The sequence below is a fragment of the Sciurus carolinensis genome, chromosome 3 (assembly GCF_902686445.1).
Source record: "Sciurus carolinensis chromosome 3, mSciCar1.2, whole genome shotgun sequence".
Lineage (NCBI taxonomy): Eukaryota > Metazoa > Chordata > Mammalia > Rodentia > Sciuridae > Sciurus > Sciurus carolinensis.
In genome coordinates, this window is record NC_062215.1 from 162,689,349 (window position 1) to 162,711,656 (window position 22,308).

General features: G+C 44.4%; 1 long non-coding RNA gene across 1 annotated transcript in view; it reads left to right on the forward strand.

Moving 5' to 3' along the window:
* LOC124980818 (uncharacterized) overlaps nt 1–21,378 on the forward strand; it is a 58,797-nt gene extending 37,419 nt beyond the window's left edge. Inside the window, exon 4 of the long non-coding RNA XR_007107877.1 lies at nt 20,680–21,378. This is a non-coding gene — a long non-coding RNA (uncharacterized LOC124980818). The remainder of the gene's footprint in view (nt 1–20,679) is intronic.
* The last annotated feature ends 930 nt before the right edge of the window (nt 21,379–22,308 follow it).

Here is a 22,308-nt window from a genome sequence, read left to right on the forward strand (position 1 = left end):
GCTATTGTGCCAAAGTCACAGTCAAATCTCCTTCCTGTCAGGCCTTTGCTTCTGACTCTTGCTGTCCACCAGGGGCCATCTTCCTGTCACCTACTGGATGGTGACCTTGGTGGATGTGGGCAGGTTTGTAGGGTGGGCAGAGCTGGGAGCTGGCACTGGGTGGTCAATTCACCTTCTGTGTGAATTCTTAATGGTGGGGTTTGTAAAATTCCAAATACCTTATTTCTGACCACTTCTACCTACTGGATGGCTCTTTCTTTTCAGAAGTTGACTAGAAGATGTCAAAAAATGATGAATGGGTAATACTTGTTCTCTGGAATTCCACCACACTAGCCACTGGCTAGTCTGGGAATTGGGAGGTGAGAAGAGATTTCCTTAGTGGTGGTCCTCAGATTTTAGTGTGCAGAAAATCCCTGGTGTGCTTTATGAAAAATACTAATTGACAGTTCTCTGCTTCCCTCCAATATTGATTCTGATTCAACAGATCTGGGCAAGGGCCAGAGATGATATTTTCAGGATAATCTGAGGCAGGTGGTCTAGGGAACCCCAAGGCTATTGTGAACACTTGAAAATGCCTTTTGTTGATCCTGTAGTAAGTGTATCACTCCCAGGTTGTCCCCCTCGTCACAGCGGACGGAGGTCAATCTGTTCAAGCACAACTCTTGGGTTCTTTTTGGGGTTAAGAGTGGGGCTGAAGAGGCTGGAGCGAAGTGAGCCGTTTCCTCTCATTCCTCTCACAGTGCTCTACCGAAAGCACATCTCAGACCAGATCCAGACCTGCACTCATTAAATCAGCCCTCACAGCCACACAGACAGGATCACACATGCTCCACTAGCTTAAAAAATATCCCCTACTCTCTGTCCTTGTGGGTGCTCTGACCTTCCCAGAAGGTTCACTCAAGGCAGAAACAGCACAGTTCCAAAGGCAGGATCCGGTTACCCTGATAATCAGCATCAGGCAATAGAAATCCTCCTGACCACTGGCTGGACATTGGGTTGATTAGGGGTCATCCAGAAGCCATCCTTGGGTCAGGCTCCAGTCTCCTTGGTTTCATACCCCTTCGGGCCAGGTGAGGTCTATTTCTAGACTCTTTTGGCTAATCTACATGTTGGGACTCTAAGTTTACAAGGAGAACTCATTTCCATCATTCTTCATTCAAAGGATCACTAGTGTTACCAGTGAAAGCCCCTGTCTGAACCAGCGAATTGGCAAAGTCTCAGGTGTGATCAGATGTGGCTACCTGAATGTCTTGGGTGGCCGACCCTGAAGTCTGGTGATGCTCCTGGAGAGATTCCCAGGAGGCCTCTCTCTGCAGAGCTTTTCCCTGAGCTCACAGCCTTGCTCGGCTCCCTCCTTCCTCAGGTCCCTTAGAGCTGGGGCACTACCATAATAAATCACAGCACAAGAATCCTCTCAGGGCTGCTTCCGGGGACCTCAACTCTTCAAGGTGCTAGTTAAAAATGGAGGTTTCAGGGTCACCTCCCAGACACTGTGATTCAAGGGGGTGGGGTGCAGGAACCTGTGATCTAGCAAGCCCTCCAAGGGGTCCTGCTGTCTGTGGTTCTGGGGCCCCACTATGAGAACCACCCCCGTAGCCCCTCTGGAAGCATGAGTAACACCAGTCATGGGCCAATGGTAGCTTGAACTCCTGCAGCCCCAGCCCTGCCCCGACATCTGCTGCTCCGGCAGCTCCAAGCAGCTTGGCTTCCACAGCAACAAATTGCTGCTGCCTGTGGTTCAGCTGGCGCTGGTCTGTGTTAGGCTGATCCTCCCGGCTCTGGTCAGTTATGCTGGGCTCCTACCCAGAGGGTGCTTTGCAGACGGACATGGCTGAGCACTCAAGAACCAGAGTCCCTCCTGGGCTCCTGCTCTTCTCTTCTTTCTGACCCTTGCCCACGTCATCAGTTCTTATTTCCTTGTTATTGAGTCACACACACACACACACACACACACACACACACACACACACACTCTCACACACACTCACACACAGAATATACATACTTCTTTATCTCAGATCTGAGGAGCACCAGGGTGGGACAGGGCCCTGAAACAGCCCTTTCTGGTGGTCACTTTAGCAACTGCACACATAGCAATACCGTCACACTTTACGTGACAGGCAATGTGGTCACACTTCCTGGATTGAATCTGGGTTCCATCATTTACTAGCTGTGGGGCAGTGAGAATTTGGGCCAGTTTTATTTGTTGCTGATAAATGCAGGCACAGATCGTAGGCGGGAAACACAGCTTATCTTATTGGGCAGGAAGAATGCTGCACCCCCAGTCGGATAAGTCCCTTGGAGAGGCTCCAATGGCTACTGGCACCCTCCAAGAAGAACCTGGGGTGCATCACTCAAGGGCTCTGTGTTCCTGCCTGATTTCTTGTCAGCGGTGTGCTCTCTGCGAGGTAGCAATGGGGAAGTAGGATGGAAATAAGCGGAGCAAGGGTTTTGCAGCTTTGTGTGATGGTGTTGGTGTGCAGGGGGCCGTGTGACATTTTGAGAGCTGAGGGGATGGAGCCCCGTGGGATTTGTCCAGCATACACTCACACTCACACAGACCTGCACATACACTCACATGCACACGACATGCTCTCACATGTACCCACTAACCTTCTCACACACTTGGGCATACCCACATATACACACGCTCACACACACACTCCTATACAGACTCACACAAATACATACACTTTATCCTTACACACACACACACACGATCTTTTCATATATTCCTGCACACGCATGCGCATTTTTCTCCTCCTTGCTCACACTTCCTCTTCTACCCTCTCCTATGGCCTCGGAGGCCTTCATTGAGAGTGGTGGCAAGAGCTGAGGAGGAAGAGCAGGAGGAAGGCCAGCACCTCTGAGCTCCTCCTGGGGAAGGGCCAGGTAAAACCAGACTCGATCCCTGTGTCTTTTGCCATGGGAAAAACCAAGCCTACTACAAAGCTGAGAGTTAAGCCATGCTGGATTCAGACACAATGTGGTAGGAGGAGGAGGCGGGTGGATGAAATCTGCCTGGGAGACGACAAGAGCCACACCCATGGGGGAAGAACCAGCCACGTGCAGGCACACGCTGCGTGACTCGGATGCATCTCATTCTGTGTGCTTGTTGCCTGCAGGTAACACCATGCGCCCACTTTGCAGATGGAGAAACGGAGGCACAGCAATCAACCCATTTTTCAAGGTTCCTCAGCTCACAGGCGTGGAGGTGCATGTGAAGCCAGGCAGCCTGGTGAGGATGGTAGGGGTCCCTGCCTCCACCGCGGGTGCACAGAGGATGTTATTTTGAGATGAATTTGAAGCCTGTGTGTGGGGTGGGGACATGGAAGGTGGATCAAAGGCAGATGAGCGGGAAAGTGTATGGCGCATTCCCGGGAAGGGAAGGTGGCCAAGTGGGGTCAGATCTGGGAGTGGTGCACAGGGAGTTTGCCTTTGGTTTTCCTCGGTGGGCAGCGGGAGGCGCGGAGGCCTCAGGAGAAGAGCCATTTGTATTTTAGGAGGAGGATTCTGGCAGGATGGATGGAAAAGGCCAAAAAGCAGAGGCGGAAAGCTTTGGTGTGGACCTCGTGGAAGGGACCGGGACGCGGCGAGTCCAGGGGCAGTGACGACCAGTGCTGGAGGCTGCGGGCGGGCGCAGGCCACTCCACAGGGGTCTGCTGGCAGGGTTTTCTGACTGATGGCAGGAAGTGACCATAGTGGGGACCAAGTGTGACAGAGGCGTCTGTAGCAAGGCAGCTGGAAGGATGGTGGGCGTGGAGCGCAGGGGTGCAGCGAGGGCGCGGCGTGGACGCGCTCCTTGTGAGGGGCTGTGGCAGCAGGCACGGGACACTCAGCTGCAGAAGGCTCTGCTGCGCCCAGGGCTCCCTGGGGCAGGCGCGTGGGGCAGTGCCCTGAGGAGAATGCCCACGTGGGAGGCTGGGAGGGCCGCCAGCTCTGGACGCCAGAGAGGTCACAGAATGTTCCCCTGAAAAAGAATGGCCAGTGTGTCCGCCTTGTCGCCTCCTGCCTGGCGCCCTCCTTCCCCTACAGAGAGGAGCTCGGGCTGCTGGCTTCAGCGGACCTCTTGCCCAGTGCCGCTCCCCAGATCTGAGCTCCTGCTCCTCCTCCTCCTCGGGGCTCGCTAAGTCTCTCCAGCTCTGGGAGGAGGCCTGGGGCTGGGGCAAACACCTGGGCCGGCGCCAGAACTGGGAACCACGGTGGTGAGGGAGCCAGGAGAGAGAGGTACGCTCCCCGGTCCAAACCTGAACCGAACTGAAGGGGACACGGATCCAGGCTCTCCGCTCTGTCGAGCACTGGGCTCCACCCTGAGATACAAGGATAAAGTATGGAATCTAGACAGAGTGGGGTACTACTTGGCCTTGAAAAAGAAGGAAGTCCTGTCATTTGCACAACACAGGTGAACCTGGAGGACAGTATGCTAAGTGAAATAATCCAGACTCAGAGAGAGAATGCTTCATGATCACATTCACATGTGGAATCCAAGAAAAGTGAACTCACAGAAGTCAGTGGAATGAGTGGGGGAGGGGAGATTTCGGGATGTTCAAAAGGTACAAAGTTACAGTTACACAGGAGGAGTGAGTTTCTATTGCTCAGTGTGATGACCATAGTTAATAGTGTAGTGTATATTTTGAAATGCTAAGAGTAGATTTTAGATATTTGAATCACACATGCTGTATGAGATGATGGGTATGTTCACTGACTTCCCTTAATCACTCTGCAGTGCTTATCAAAACCCCACGTTGTACTCTACAAGAGCATACAAATATTTTTGTCCACTAAAAATAATACAACTTTCTGTTGTCAGGGAGAAAAAAATAATATTAAAAAAAGAAAAGCAAATAAGTGGGACTCCCAGTGCCTGCCATGAGGGGTTTCATGGACCAGCAAGAGCACCTCATGCTAAACCAGCAGGAAACTGTCACAGAGTAGATGTTGTCAAGGAGACAGCAAGTGCGGATGGAGGGGAGAGGGCTGCACTGATTCTTCCTGGAGGTCCCGGAGCAGAGAGCAGGGTTCTCTAAGGCAGCCAGGAACAGGGGTTAGGTGGGGGACAGGGTAGGAAGGGCATTCTCACCAAAGAAAACCTTAGGAAGAAGGTCATGAACAAGTGGTAGTACTGGCCAGGAGAATGTGTGGCTTGGCATAGGAAATAAGGGAACGTATGGGAGTGGCAGGAGGTGGGCCTGGCTAAGTGTGGCTGCCGTGAATCAACGAATGAGCCCTTAGTTCACAGGAGTGGTGACCACACTCTTGCAGCCTTGCCTGATAGAACTTTCTGTGATGCTGAAGATCCTCAGTATCTGCACCGTCCCATACCATACAGTGGCCATGGGCCAGTTGTGGCCCCTGAGCACTTGCAATGTGGCGTGTGGGGTGAAGAACTGGGTTTTACTTCAGTTTATTTGTATTTAAATTTAAATAATCACATGTGACTAGTGGTTCCTCTATGGGACAGTACAGCTCCAGGTCATGATGACCTGGTTAGACAGGAAACTAGGGCTAGTCTGGGAGGTGGGATCACAGACATCACCAATGACTATGTTTGAGAGTGTATTAGTTTCCTAGAGCTGCTGTAACAAAGTACCACAATCCGGGCGGCTTCAGCAATAGAAATTATTTTCTCTTAGCTCTGGTTGCTGGGAATTCAAGATCAAGGTATTGGCAGGGTTGGTTCCTCCTGGGGGCCAAGAGAGAATCTGTTCCATACCTCTCTTCTGGCTTTTGGTAGCCTCAGCATGCCTTGGCTGGCAGACAGAATCCTGCCTGTGTTTTATTTATTTATTTTTACATCTTTAAAAAATTTTGTTCTAATTAGTTATACATGATAGTAGAATGTATTTTGACATACACATATGGAGTATAACTTCTCATTCTTCTGTTGTACATGATGTAGACTCACATTGGTCATGTAATCATACATGCACATAGGATAGTAATGTTCAATTCATTCTACTGTCTTTCCTTTCCCATTTTCCCTCCCTTACCTTCATTCCCCTTTGTCTAATCCAAAGTACTTCTATTCTTCCCTACCATCTTCTCCAACTTATTGTGAGTGAGCATCCACCTATCAGAGAAAACATTTGGCCTTTGTTTTTTTGGGGGGGATTGTCTTATTTCACTATGTTCTTTGAGTATAAACCGAGGAGTGGGATAACTGGGTCAAATGGTGGTTCTATTCCAAGTTTTCTGAGGAATCTCCATACAACTTTCCATAATGGGTGCCCCAATTTGCCGTCCTACAGCAGGGTATGAGTGTGCCTTTCCCCCCACGTCCTCACCAACATTTATTGTTCCTTGTATTCTTGATCATTACTATTCTGACTGAAGTGAGATGAAATCTCAGTGTAGTTTTAATTTTCATTTCTCTAATTGCTAGAAATGTTGAACATTTTTTTCATGTATTTGTTGATCAATCATTTTTCTTCTGTGAAATGTCTGTTCAGTTTCTGCCTGTGTTTTAAATTTTCTTCCTTCTATGTGAGTGTCTGCATCCAATTTCCCCCCTTTTATAATGGATGACTATGAATTAGGGCCCACCCCAGTAGCCTCATATTTTTATCATCTATAAGGACTCTATTTCTCCAAGTCCTCACATTCCTTGGTCCTAAGTATTAGGACTTCGATATATTTTGGGGGGACATAATTCAACCCATAGCTACAGTATACAAGGTCATTCATTCAGAATAGAATCAGACAATTTCCATAACTGACACCTCTTCACAGTACACTCGAACCACAGTGTAATACACGTGCTTAGTTTTCTGCACTGTTGTATCTGAGAAGTCATTTTGCTCCTCATAGTAGCCTGTTCATTTTTCAGGCAAGCTGAGGTTCTGCAAGATTATTTAGCTTGTCCAAAGCTGTATGACTTTTAGTTAACAGAACCAGGATTTTCAGATAGATTTCCTCTACAAACTGTTCATGGTTACTACCCCAGGTGACCGAGGTCTCTAACTGCCTATTGAGTCATTAAGATTAAAATGGTCCCTGTGAGGTATAAATGGGAACTCTTCTTGTCATTGCCTCCAAACACCTGCCACAATGGAACCATATTAAGGAGGTTACACAGTCAGGCAGAGGAGTGGGGTGAAGTGGGTGTTGGGGTAGTAGGAAGAAGAAGCAGGAACACTGGGTTCTCCTCTTTGGCTCCACCAAATGCCAAAATTCAGTTTTGGACTTTGGCTCAGTCACTTCCCACCTGTGGGGTTGAGTACTGTTGTTGATGGACAAGGATCCTGGACAATATGAGAATACCATGTTTTTCAATCCACTTTTGAGAACTGGGACTCCATAGGAGCTGTGCTCTGGAATCCTTACAGCCCAGACAGCGGCTCATGAGGCTGATCCCAGGGAAGGTGAGGGCAGCTTCTGTCTTTTGTCCAGAGACTGTGGATGGGAGGAACTCAAGGTCCCATCATAGAAAATGAAGTGACCATATAATTTAGCTTCTCCCTTGCCCTGCCAGGAAATTCAAATGCAGCTGTCTTTCTGGCCAGGTTAAGGACCTGGTCAGGGGAAGTTGGACTTCTTATGGGACTGGGGCTGAGGAGGCCTTGCTTGTGGATTGATTTAAAAGTTCTGGAAACTTTGAAACTACAAGGAAAAAATGGAAGTCTAGGTAGTGCTTTCTTTAAAGTACATTTCTTTTAAATTTCCCAACTGAAAATAGAACTCATTTAGTAACTTTAAGTGCCCTTAAAAATCACATTTGTGTTTTTTTTTTTTTTTTTTTTTTTTGAGGCTACTGTGAATGGAGTGGTTTTCCTAATTTCTCTTTCAGAGGATTCATCACTTTTGAATAGAAATGCATTAGATTTATGCATATTGATTTTATAATCTGCTACTTTGCTGAAATCATTTATTAGTTCTAGAAGTTTTCTAGTGGAGATTTTTGGATCCTCTAAATATAGAATCATGTCATTAGCAAATAATGACAGCTTGAGTTCTTCTTTTCCTATTCGTATTCCTTTAATTTCTTTGGTCTATCTAGTTGCTCTGGCTAGTGTTTCAAGGATGATGTTGAATAGAAGTGGTGAAAGAGGGCATCCTTGTCTTGCTCCAGTTTTTAGAGGGAATGCTTTCAGTTTTTCTCTGTTTAGAATGATGTTGGCCACAATCAATAAATGGGTCAAGAAACTGGACAGACACTTTACAGAAGAAGATATACAGGTGATTAATAAATAAATGAAAAAATTTTCAACATCTTTAGTAATTAGAGAAATGCAATAAATATATGAAAAAGTGTTCAACATTGCTAGTAATTAGAGAAATGCAAATTAAAACAACTGTAAGATTTCATCTTACTCCAATTAGAATAGCTATTATCAAGAACACAAGCAATAATATATGTTGGCATGGATGTGGGGGAAAAGGCACACTTATACATTGCTGGTGGAGTTGCAAATTGGCGCAGCCACTCTGGAAAGCAGTATGCAGATTCCTCAGAAAACTTGGAATGGATCTACCTTTTGATCCTGTTATCCTACTCCTCAGTTTATACCCAAAGGACTTAAAATTAGCACACTACAGTAACGCAGTCACATCAGTGTTTATAGTGGCTCAATTCACAATAGCTAGATTGTGGAACTAACCTAGATGCCCTTCAACAGATAAAGAAACTGTGGTGTATATACACACAACGGAATATTATTCAGTCATAAAGAATAATAATACTATGGCATTTGCAAATAAATGGATGGAATTGGAGAATATGATGCTAAGTGAAATTAGCCAATCCCAAAAAACCAAAGACCCAATGTTTTTCCTGATAAGTGAATGATGATATATAATGGGGGTTAGGGGGGTGGGAAGTGAGAGAAGAATGGAGGAACTTTAGATTACATAGAAGGGAATGAGGGGGGGTATGAAAAATGGTGGAATGAGACAGACATCATTATCCTATGTACATATATGATTATATGAATGGTATGACTCTACATCATGCACAAGCATAGAAACGAAAAGATGTACCCCATTCGTGTATGATGAATCAAAACGCAGTCAGTAAAAATTAAAAAATATAAAAATAAAAATAAAATAAATGAATGAATAAATAAAATAAATCACATTTGTTATATTTCAAGATAAGAAGTCTAACTGAAAATAACAAAAGGATTTGCAGGAAAAAAAACTGGTTTTTGACATTTCCACCCTCATTTTTAGTGGAAATAAGTAGTTATGTACTTTTTTTCCCAGGACTTACACCTTGGTCTTATTGCAGATGTCCCCAGTCACTGAGGAGAACGGTGGAAAGTTCAGGCCTGCCTGGCTTTGCTTAGCAAGGGTCCTGGAAGTATCAAACACAGGAGCCGTTCCTGGCTGTGTGCCGGCACATAGAGTTGTCAGATAAAACACAGGATATCCCACCAAACTTGAATTATACATATACAATGAATAATTTATTTAGTATAAGTATGTCTCAAATATTGCACAAGACATATTTGTACTTACTCATTGTTTATTTGAAATTAGAATTTAACTGAGTACACTGCATTCTTGCTAAATCTGGCCAATCCCAGTATGACACCCTTGTGGCCTAATTTTTACACCAATGTGCAACCACCTTGAAGCCCTGACAACCCTTATCTGACCTGATCTTGTATCTCTGGGTTTGCTTCTCGGATATTACTGCATGGAAATGCTGGGCATTGGCAGGGTTGGAGACTCGGAAGTGGGAGGGACAATCCCTGACTAATGAAGAATGAGGGCTTGCTATGGTTTGGTTGTGAAGTGTCCCCCAAAAGCTCACATGTGAGACAATGCAGGAAGGCTCAGAGGAGAAATGATCGGGTTGTGACAGTCTTAACACAGTGAATTAATCCCCTGGTAGGGATTAACTGGTAACTGAAGTGGTAGGGTGTGTCTGGAGGAGGTGAAAGTTGGGGTGTGGCTTTGGGTATATATTTGTATCTGGAAGTGGAGTCTCTCCCTCTCTGTGCTTTCTGATCTTCATGTGAGCTGCTTCCCTCTGCCACACTCTTCCGCCATGATGTTCTGCTTCATTTTCAGTCCTGAGGAATGGAGCCGACTGTCTGTGGATTGAGACCTCTGAAACCATGAGTCCCCAACTAAACCTTCTCTCCTCTACAATAGTACTGGTTGGGTCCTTCAGTCACCGCAGCTAAAAAGCTGACTAAAACTGCTATGATTTGGATGTGATTTGTTCCCCAAGTGTTCATGTTTCAGAGGCTTGATCTTGAGTGTAGCAGTGTTGTGAGCCTTCAAGAAGTGGGGACTGGTGGAAAGTCCTTGGTCATTGGGAGTGCGACCCTTGGAAGGGGTGAAACTAGTTCTCATTGGATGCTGAGTTAGTTTGTGAGAACCCTTGAAATGCTCTCTGGAATCCAGTTTTTTTTTTTTTTTTTTTATATTTTGTAGGTTGTAGATGGACACAATACCTTTATTTTATTTATTTTTATGTGGTGCTGAGGATGGAACCCAGTGCCTCACAAGTGCTAGGTGAGCACTCTAACACTGAGCCACACTGGAGCCCTCCGGATTCCAGTTTTGTAACGTGACCCCTGGCTCCTGAACACACCCCCATGATGGTGCTGTTCCACCAGATGCCTTCACTGGAGCAAAGCTAATGCCAGTACCATGCCCTAGAACCTCCAAGAATGTGGACTAAATAAATAACTTCTTTATAAAGTTAGCCTTTTTCAAGTATTTTCTTATAGCCCTTAGACAATGGAGCCAATGAATAAATATTCCTTTTTTCCATCCTTCCAGGAGATTGTTATCAGGTACATTCCAGATGGCTCTTCAGAGGATACTGGTGAGATTGAGCCTCCATTTCCTGTAGAGGCGACCAGCTCATAATGCATCTTTGTGGTATCCTTCTTCCTTCTCTCCATTTCTCTCTCCCTCCTTCCAATTTTCCCACTCACATTTCCTGGGTTCACTTCAAAAACTAAGGATTTGCACTCAAGTCCTTGGCTCAGGCTCCACTCTGGGGAAAACTCAAGCTGGGAGAGGCTTGGAAACTACACTGGGGCTTCTGTTAGAAGAAGAAACTAGATCTCAGAGCTGCATAAAATTTTAGCAAATTTGGACTGGAAGAACACTGAGAGATCATAGAGCACGCCCACTCACTTAACAGAACTGGAAACGGGCCAGAGACTTACCCAAGACCATCTCTCATCTTACGAGCCCAGGGATAATTTGGAATTTCTGCTCTTCATGAAGTGAGCTAATCTACATAAAAGCACAGTGCTTAACACGTAGCAGGTGCATGGTAAATGTCAAGATAAAATAACATGGGGAGAAGAGTGGATAAAGGTCAGCTGTGATATTGTACAAAATATTTCCATATGTCTCTGTGGCATGTCTCTGCCTCTAGGGTGGTGGCTCTCCACCTGCTGCTGCTCTTCTGGGCTACAATTTGTGCATGAGAAACTCTAGAGAGTTCAACACATCCCAAGAAAGGCAACCCTTAGGGAAGAGTGACCGAGTCAAAAATCTTGGTGGAGTTCTTTTTCTTCCTTCATTGTGCCAGGACCAGAGAATTTGGCCAAAGGCAGCAATGCTTCCTGGGAATTGCTAAGAGCCTTCTTGGATCAATACAACTCAAGTAACTTAGTTCGATCCCACAGACTTCCTAAATCTGAAGAGCTAGGAACTTCCTAAATCTGAAGAGCTCACAATCATTAACATGGTCAGGTTCATGTTCTAGGAAGCCCACAGTTCTTCAGATCCTTGAAGTAGGTCTCCTGAGAGGGGAGGCATGAACAAAATCCATTACACCAAACTCTCATGAGAGAGGCATCCCATAACCTTTAGGAACACATTTGTATTATGGAGAGCAGAAATTCCTTAACAAGACCCCTAAAGCACAGGCAGTAAAATCAAGAATCAGTAAATGGGATGGAGTCAAACTAAAAAGCTTCTTCTCAGCAAAAGAAACAGTAATGTGAAGACAGAGCCTATAGATTGAGAGAAAATCTTCACTACATGCATCTCAGATAAAGCATTAATCTCTAGGAGATATAAAGAACTCAAAAAAACTTTACACCATAAAAATGAATGACCCAATCAATAAATGGGTAAGGAACTGAATAGATACTTTACAGAAGAAGATGTATGATCAGTTAACAAATATATGAAAAAATGTTCAAAATTTCTTACAACTAGAGAAATGCAAATTAAAACCACACTGACATTTCATCTCACTCCAGTCAGAATGGCAATTATCAAGAATACAAGCAATGATAAATGTTGGTGAGGATGTGGGGGAAAAGGTGCACTCATACATTGCTGGTGGGAGTGCAAATTGGTGAAACCAATATAGAAAGCAGTATTGGAGATTCCTCAGAAAAATTGGAATGGAACTACCATTTGACCCAGCTATACCATTCCTTGATTTATAGCCAAAGAATTTAAAATCAGTATACTACAGTGATGCAGCCACATTAATGTTTATAGCAGCTCAGTTCATAATAGCTAAACTATGGAACCAACCTAGGTGCCCTTCAACAGATGAATGGCTAAAGAATATGTGGTACATATATACAATGGAATATGACTCAGCTTTAAAGAGGAATGAAATTATGGCATTTCTGGTAAATGGATGGAGCTGGAAAGTATCATGCTAAGTGAAATAAGTCAATCCCCAAAAACCAAAGGCTGAATGTTTTCTCTGCTATTTGGATGCTAATTCACAATAAGGTTGTGGGGGCCACTAGGGAGGAATAAAGTTATTTTAGATTAGGTAGAGAGGAGTGAAGGGAGGGGAAGGTGTATGGGGGTAAGAAAGTAGAGTGAAACAGACATTATTGCCTCATGTAAACATATGAATGCATGACCAATGTGATCCCACAACATGTACAATCAGAAAAATGAGAAATTTTACTCCATTTATATGATTTATCAAAATGCATAAATGCATTCTGCTGTCATGTATTACTAATTAGAACAAATAAAAAATTCAAAGAAAAGAAAAAATACATGAATGAGAGAAGGAAGAAAGCCCACATGTTAGGTGTTTTCTCTGTGATGGGGATTTAATCCGTCGAACAACCTCTTCTGCTTTCTGCTCATTACATTGATGAAGTCATGCTAATTGAATCTGTTAGCAGGAGGTGGCCCTTCTCTGATCCATGCACGCCAGAAAGTGGGAGATAAACTCTACAAAGATTCAAAGATCTATGACAGTGAGTATGCTTTCAGGGTTTCACTGGTTTGCAGCATACCAAATGTTATAGTTCAGATCTTGAATGTCCTTTGAAACCCCATGTGTTGAAGACTTACTCATTAGTCCATGGTGCTATTGGAAAGTAATGGAACATTTAGTAGATTGAGTCTGGGAGAAAAAACTAGGTCATTGAAGGATGAACCCTTGAACTGGGCTATTGGGACCCTGGTCCTTCCTGTGTCTCCTCACTTCCTGGCCACCACAAGATAAGCATCTTCCTTTACCATGTACTCCCACGATATGTGTCGCCGCGGATATCTGTTACCGCCTGCAGCAACAATAGCATGGGTATTTATCGGAGGTGGACTGGAAATAAACTACTTCTATTTCTGTGTTGCTTCCTTGTTTGCTTTTTTAGAGGAAGAGAGGCTTCTTTGAGAGGAAGAGAGACTTTGCTTAGAGGAAGAGAGACTTTGCTTAAAGGAAGAGATACTTTGCTTTTAGGGGAAGTTTTTAGAGAAAGAGAGGCTTGATACGCTTATCAGAGATCTATTTCTTCTTAGAGTTCTGCTGCTGCTTCTTAGAGGTAGGTCCCACATCCTGTGAACTAGGTGCTATCTATCTGAGGTGCTTCTCAGTGGTGTGTCCCGCGTACTGTGATTTGAGTTCTCCAATTCAGATATTGTCCTCCAGATAACACTGCTCTGTGTAGCTGTTTCCAATCAGTCATAACTGCCTCTTTAAAGTTTATATGGGCAGGTTCCATGAATTTTGGGGTTCTTCGTATCAGATTTAGTTTTCTCCTACATTTTTCCCTTGTTCTTAAACTTTCTGAGTAATTGTTTTCTAAGTCACTACCATGCAATTATTCCTCACTTTCTTCTCTTTAACAGTTCTTTTCTGTTGCTATTAGATCCTGTTTATGAAGATCCCCTTGTGGCACATTGAGCAGCTTTTCCTCTATAAACCCTGGGCTTATTTCTGCTAGAGTTTGAACATATGATCGTGCAGTGGTTTCCTTATTTTCTAATTCCTCCCCAGTGTTTCCTTCCTCCCCAGAACTTTCCTGTGTTTGGCTACCCCAGCTAACTTCCTTTTTAATCTCTTCCAGTACTTCTTCTCCTTCTTGTAATATATTTTTCACGCCTCCTTTTTGAATTATCCTTTCAGACTGATTTAATGATATTTCTGAACCCATCTTTTACTGTACAAAGGCTACACTAACAGCAGTACAAACACACAAACAATACAAAATACACACATTCCAGAGAAACACATTCATTTACTATAGGACGTCCTTTTGCTGTCTCTTGGGACAGCCTTCTGTTACGTTCCCTCACTAGGGGAGCCTTCCATTAAACCTTTTTTGCTGTCTCTTGGGACAGCCTTCCGTTAACTTGAATTTGACAAACACACAAGCAACACAAAATACATGCATTTTTGCACTTCACTGTTGTGTCCTTTGTGACCTTTCCTACTATCCCTCGCCCTTAAACTGCTCTGGCCAGAGACTCCTGCGAGGTTCCTACTTTCCCTGCCGTACCTATTCCTGGAGGCAGACTTGGAATTTTCCCTCGCCCTATTCCTGCAAGGTTCCTCAGTTTTCTTTCCCCACTGTTCCGATTTCCTTTTTCCCCATACAATTTCCTTTTTCCCCGTACAATTTCCCTTTCCCTGTATGGGCCACCATTTGTTGCTGCCCGCGGCAACAATCCCGTGAATATTTGTTACTGCTTGCAGCAACAATTGTGTGGGTATTTATTGGAGGTGGACTGGGAATAAACTACTTCTATTTCTGAGCTGCTTCCTTGCTTATTCCCTAGCTTATTGAGAAAAAAGAAGCAGCTAGCAGAGAGAAGAAGCAGCAAGCAGAAAAAAGCAGCAGCTAGCAGAGGAAAGAAGCAGCTAGCAGAGAGAAAAAGCAGCTAGCAGAAAGAAGTAGTAGTAAGCAGAAGCAGCAGAAAGAAGCAGCAGAACTCTAAGAAGAAATAGATCTCTGATAAGCAAAGTTTCTCTTCCTCTAAGCAAAGTCTCTCTTCCTCTCAAAGCTTCTCTTCCTCTAAAATCAAGCAAGCCTCTTTTTCCTCAATAAGCTAGGGAATAAGCAAGGAAGCAGCTCAGAAATAGAAGTAGTTTATTCCCAGTCCACCTCCGATAAATACCCATGCAATTGTTGCTGCAGGCAGTAACAAATATCCACGGGATTGTTGCCGCGGGCAGCAACAGATATGTGCCGCCTTGCTACAGGCCCAAGGGCACTGGGCCAACTGACCATGGACTTCAACTTCCAAAACTGTGAGACAAAATAAAACTTTCCTCTTTGGAATCTATGATCTCAGACATTTCATTAATTGAAAACTAGCACACCAAAGCACTTCTCTAAGGCAAATGACAAGGGTGCTGCCCCTTTTGATCTCTACTCTTGCCTTCACTATCAGATCATTTTAGGTTCCTCATGCCAGTGGACTAGCAGGTAAAGAATGGAGTTATTTACTAGTGGTGAGCAGTTGACCTTGATTGAGATGAGGAACTCTGGTAGCTTCTATATAGTGTAAGGCAGAGAGGATTATATCTGTATCTCATGGAATTCATTGAAAATCTCTCTTTGTGCTTCCTTGATCAGTGATTTTGATGAATGAGTAATTTCACCATACTGGTCTAACAAGGGCAAGGCAACTAAAGACTCAGGCCCTCCTCTGAGTCTTGGTGATGTCCCACCTAGAAAGCAATCCAGATCAACCAGTGTTGACCATAAAGGGTGGTGGAGGAGGGGATGATGAATATTAACTATGGCTTTGGCTATGGGGACTCTAGCTGGCTTCACTCCTGCATTAAATCTTTGTGGAGACTGGCTGTTCAGCACCCTCCAGGGACTCTGTAATAGACTGGACTAAAGGCAGGGGGGAAATGAGTGGACCTGAGGGGTAAAGAGGGTGGACTGTATCGGTCACTTCTTGAGCATCACTTAATATCCTCTTGGGCTCTTTCCTTCTAGCCACTGCTCAGGTGGCTGCCCTCACAGGGCTCTCTTTTCACATTATCAATTGTATCCTCTGCTGAGAAAAAGCTTTATCCCACTCCTCAGCTTATACCCAAAGAATTTAAAATCAGCCTACTGCAGTAACACAGCCACATCAATGTTTATAGCAGTTCAACTCACAATAGCTAGTTTGTGGAATCAACCTAGATGCCCTTCAACAGATGAATGGATAAAGAAATTATAGTATATATACACAATGGAATATTATTCAGCCATAAAGAAGAATAATAATATGGCATTTGCAGATAAATGGATGGAACTGGAGAATATCATGCTAAGAGAAATAAGCTAATCCCAAAAAAACCAAAGGCTGAATGTTTTTCCTGATAAGTGGATGATGATATATAATGGGGGTGAGAGGTGGGGGGTGAGAGAAGAATGGAGGAACTTTAGATTGCATAGAGAGAAATGAGAGGGAGGAGTGGGCAGGGGTATGAAAGATGGTGGAATGAGACACATCTTTACCCTGTGTACATAAATGGTGTGAATCTACATCATGCACAACCATAGAAATGAAAAGTACCCCATTTGTGTACAATGAATCAAAATGCAGTGTGTAAAAATAAGAAACAAATGAAAAAACAAAAACAAAAAAACTTAAAAAACAAAATAAAAGAGATTTCCTATTTTATATCCCTTTCTTTCTGGGGTGGGTAAGAGCAAAAAAGGTTTTATTAAATACAGTGTTACACTGTACCTATCCCAGAGAACTAATCCTGCAGGGAAAAATAGAGAAAGGTTGAGACATGGCTTCAAACCTTCTGGATTTCACGAAAGAAAATAATAACGAGTAGAAAAAATTTGAATATTAAAATGTGGGATCCAGATAAATTACAAGGAACTGGATCACATGAGGAGGCCTCACGTCCAAGTCGTCCAAGTCCGTGGTTTCTGCAAGGGACTCAAGGGGCTCCCACCTGGGTGGGACTAGGTTAAAGCCCTTGTGCATGAGTTTAGAGACCAGGGTGTGCCTGATCAAAATTGGGCAATGGGACTAAAGAGAACATATCATACTTGGCCTCCCAATCCCTTCCCTCTTGGGCAGGGCCCTTGGATCTCCTCGGCTTAATTGTGTCTGTTGTAGGCTCATGTTGGGCTTCTCAGGGCCCAGATACATGAAGAGTGATAGGATGGAGTGGATGTTTGGAATCCCTTGCTTTTTGTAGACATTGCATGTGTCCTGGACAGAGCAGGAAAGTCATCTGCAAGCCTGTGTCAGTGATGTGTGGGCGGGGTGTGGAGCTGATGGTGATGGATGGGAGGTCTGGTGCACGCCACTGGTCTTGCTTTCTCTACATACCCAAGAGGAAGGAAAGGGTTCAACTCCTCACTCCCCCACCTCCAAGGATTAGATCAGGATTTTACCAAGTGTGTTCTGTGGGACATAAAGGAACAGGAAGTGATAAAAAAATTAAAGGTTTCCATTGCTAAGAAAATTTAGGAAACACTAGATTAAACAAAGTGAAATGGAGTTCTTTATTGCAAGGTCAGTCTGAATCTTTAATGTGATGCTGTGTGTCTCAAAACTCCCTCTATGGATTATGGTCCTGCAGTCAAAGGAAACTTTGACTTGACCAAAGAACTGATTTTTTATGAACACCCAAGAACATCTCTTGGGACACTAGCATTCCCAGGAATCATTTCAGAAGCATTTAATATGCATAGAATTTGCCTTCTAAAAGAGGACCCCCACAAGCAAAAGCAATGTTTAACTTAACATGTTTTGGTTTGGATGTGAGGTGTCCCCCAAAAGCTCACATATGAGACAATACAAGAAGGTTCAGAGGAGAAATGACTGGGTTGTGAGAATCTTAACCCACTCAGTGAATTAATCCCCTGATAGGGAGTCACTGAATGGTAACTGAAGGCAGGTAGGATGTGGGTGGAGGAGGTGGGAATTGGGGGTGTGACTTTGGGGTATATATTTGTATCTGGCAAGTGGAGTCTCTCTCTGCTTTCTGATCTTCATGTGAGCTGCTTCCCTCTGCCACACTCTTCTGCCATGATGTTCAGCCTCACCTCGAGCCTGAGGAATGAAGCCAGACTGCTGTGGACTAAGACCTCTGAAATCGTGAGCCCTTAAATACACTTTCCCTCCCTACTACTGTTCAATCAGATCTTTAAGTCACAGTGGTGAAAAAGCTGACAAAAACAACACCATAAGATTTCGGTTATCCAATGATCAAAATGTTTGGGTCCTCCCCAAATTTATGTTTTGAAAATCTAACCTTTAAGGTGATGATATGCAGAGGAGAAATTTAAGGAGGTGGTTAGGCCAGTACCTAGCCCTCATAAATGGATTAGTGCCCTTACAAAAGAGTCAGGAGAGCTAGCTAGAACAAGAGAAGAGAAAATGTGGGACTTCCAAGATGGCGGGAGGTGAAAGATCCTATGGCGATGGCCTTCTGCCTTGGAAAGGCTTCCTCTTCTTCAGCCCCAAACCAACAGTATATATTTTATCATTTTTTCTCTTTAAGGAGAAAAAGAAAAACTGAAATCTGCTTCATTCAGATGTGTCTTTGTAGTTCAAGCAATTATCTGGCAACCGTAACTCAGGTCTGAGAGGAATGAGACCCCTGGCATATTTAAGATGAGGAAGTGTTTTTCTCAGCACCACTGTTCACTCACCAAAAAAATGTCTAAGAACAACTGGCTTCAGTTTCAAATAGGAAAATTTGAAGATCCTAGAAACCCCCTAAAGCTGGGCCACTGGCGTAGATGTATGAAGTTGAATTAAGTGAAGTTGTCCCTGTTCCTAGGTCACAAAAGCTTTAATACTAGTAATTTTATATAATTCAGATGACCACTGAGAAAGCATTTATGGACGAGCCGGAGGGAGGTGGGGAGAGGCGTGTCTGATAGAAATGGTCTCCCTGCTGATGAAAAGGTGGAGGAGGACAGCTCTCTTGGGCATATTTCCAAGGGGTGAAGAGTGTTCTTGGGATTTCGTGAAGGATCTGTAACCCAGGAAATAAAGGTGGAGGTTTTGCGACTGGCTCTGCGGATCCAGAATGCAGGGACCCTGGGTGCAACACTGGCCACTCAGGAGGGAGGCCTGGGGATCTACACCTGATGGTGCACTAAGCATGAGGACTTAGAGACTTAGAAATGAGCAAGAGTGGAACAAAGGAGTCCATATTGCTAGAGGCTGAGCCCAGCCTTCAGGGTTGTGACTTTGTCCTCGCTTTAGCCTGTCCCTTTGTCTATGCACTAAACACAGCAATCCAAAGTGGTGGTGGTAGAACTGGGGGAGGGGTGCACCAAGAGGTGGATCACGCTGGGGCGGGTGGTCAGCTTAGGCTTGGCATGAGGAGCCTCCATCCCTGTCCCTCAGCTAGTCCTTTTGGAGGCCGAATGCAGCTGTGGTAATGATAAGCTTTCACATTTTCATAATATTTTACAATTTACAGAGTAGCCTGTGGATATTATCTTATTTATTGTGATTGACAAACAATCTGTGAAGAAAGAATTACTATTCCAATTTTCCAGATTAGGAGAACTGGTTTAGAGAGCAAATTCCCCAAACATGGTAATTGGCAGAATCAGGCACAAGCCTGTGACATGGGACTCCAGATTGAATATTGATTTGGTTTGACCCGCTGGTGGCAGATGGGGTCATCACACTATGAGAAAACCCTAGGACAGAGACATTGTTCAGGTATGACAGGTGCCAGGTGGTAACAGGCATGAGTGAAGCTGGATATGGAACACCAGGGAGCGGTGGGGACTGCGGCTCAGGACTGCTGACCAGCACCCTGCTAAAGGATTGCTCAGCTCCAGGTGGTCACAGCCAGGGACAAATGCCAGTGTTTTATTTCCTTTCTTTCTTTCTTTTTTAGAGAAGCTGGAAATTCAATTAAACAAATAATTACTGAATGCCTATTATACATCAGACACTGGGAATAAAGCTATGAATAAAGTGGAGAAAAACCTCTAGATTTTTATATGAACTTGTCCAAATTTTAAGTGTAGGAACTAACAGAAAATTTAGAAAACATTGTTTAGGCCAAGCAAAACATGTCTGTGGGCTACATTCGGCCTACAGGCTGCCAGTTTGTGACTTCAGTTCAAAGACTTTGATGGAGCAAGCGTCCTCTGAAGAGGGGAGTGTGTGGAACGGGTCACAGGGCCAGGGAACAATTGTCAGCACTTCTATTCATGTTTTTTTATGTCATCCTTCACAATTTCCACTTCCGTGAACACTGTGTTGTATCGATAACTGATTGATATGTAGCACATGCATATCATTATAAATACTTAGACAGACATTATGGGTATTGCGTTGGAGATAAGTGGTCAGAGTACTTTGATTGATAGGGATATTGATAGACCACTGGGATAATCTTTGGAAGTGGGATAATCTTTGGAAAGTACATCCTTTGCCTAAAAGAGGGTGTAAGCTGTCTGTACCTCAGTGTGGAAAGGACTTCTGGGAATGGAGATCGAGACGGATATGGACTGCAGCACTGACTCAGCTCCCACCATCCTCTGTTCCTTCCCCCAGAGCACTGTCCTGTCCTGAGTGAAACCTGCAGACCCTTCTGAGGCGGTAAGGAGATGGGTCCCCTCCAGGGCGGACCAACAGTTCAACCACAAGGCCGAGGCTGTGGGGCGCTGTGATCATCATTGTGTTTATTCTTGTGACCCCGAGAGGTGCATGTGAGGGTGCAGCTATGCTGGAGAGGCAAAGACCGGAAGGTCATTTCGTCAGTGTCAGGAAGGTTCTTGGAAGAAGGCAGGTGGGCCAGTCACGCTTCAGCTATCCTGAGGGCAGCAAATGAAGAGACACGGAGAGGTCCACAGCTGCCGAAGATGGGAAGATGTGGGCTTAAGACTTCTCTGGCCCACAGGGTCGATAGAGCCTGGGCTAAGACTCAAGGTGTCCTTCTTGGTTCTAATTTGGGCTGTCTCAACCTAGCTATGGGACTGAATATGCCTCATTTGACCTCAGTCCTTCAGTCTCCTCATCTATAAACGGCAACCCAAAGTTTTACTTTATTTACCTGACATAATTGTCTTAAGAGGCAAGTAGAGTAACATGCACATTTTTAAACTAAAAAGAATGATTAAAATAGAAATGAGCCTAAACTGTAGAGAAAATTAGGTAAGATTAAAAACAAAGAAGAAGAGAAGAAACTTTCCTTGTAGGGAGTTTAAAAAAAAAAAAAAAAAACCCAGATACTGTGCAAACAACCTCAAGAAATCAATGTGAAAGAATTTTGAGAACAGGAGAGAGAGGATCCAGACTTGGGTAGCTGGGAGTCAGTGCCTAAGACATGGATCTCTGTCCTAGTTCTGTATGTAAATTGCCACTTAACATTGAGGGAAGGAGTTATTTTGCCTCTCTGGGCTTCAGTTTCCCCTCACAAAATAAAATAAATTTTTAACTTAAGTATATTTTAGTAAAGTCTCATTCTCAAAAGGCATCATCCGGCTGTTGGATCTAGCCTGGAAGCAGGAATCCAACAGGCTTTAAACATTTGTGCTGATGATTGCAGTGTTGATGGATGGACTGAAAACATGTCCAGCTGCCAGGTTAACATCTCAACCTGGATGTCCCGTTGGCATTTCATCCAAAGTATTAGAGTTGTCTTCCCTCCATGAAATGATCCCCTTGCAGGCTGCTGTATCTCAGGATCAAGACTGCTACTCTGGAAGTGTCTTTTTCTTCCTCAATTTCAAACACAGGCTGTGTTCCACTGGCCAGCAGGTCTTGCTGTTCCACCTTCCAAATGTTCCCCAAGTCTCATTTCCTCCCTGCCCACACCTAGTGCAAGTCACCATGCCCCAGCTAGACTGGGCAGCCATCTCTCTGAGCCCACATGATAGTCAGAGTGAGCTCTTTGTCCGTTCATTCATTAACTGTCTTCCAATCACATGTGAAATAAAGACCTTGACTAGGCCTGCTGAGCTTCCTTCCTGTGAACTCTGACCTCATCTCCTGCCATGAGATGCAGCCATTTTGGCTGTTGGTCTACAGTCTGAGTTCATCTCTGTCTTAGGGTCACAGTGCTTGCTGACCTTCCATTGGGGCACTTTCTTTCCAGATCTTTTCTGGCTCTTTCCCTTGCTCCATTCAGGTGGTAGCTCACATGAAGGGGCTCGACTGTCTCCCCAGCTTCTAATCCATCCA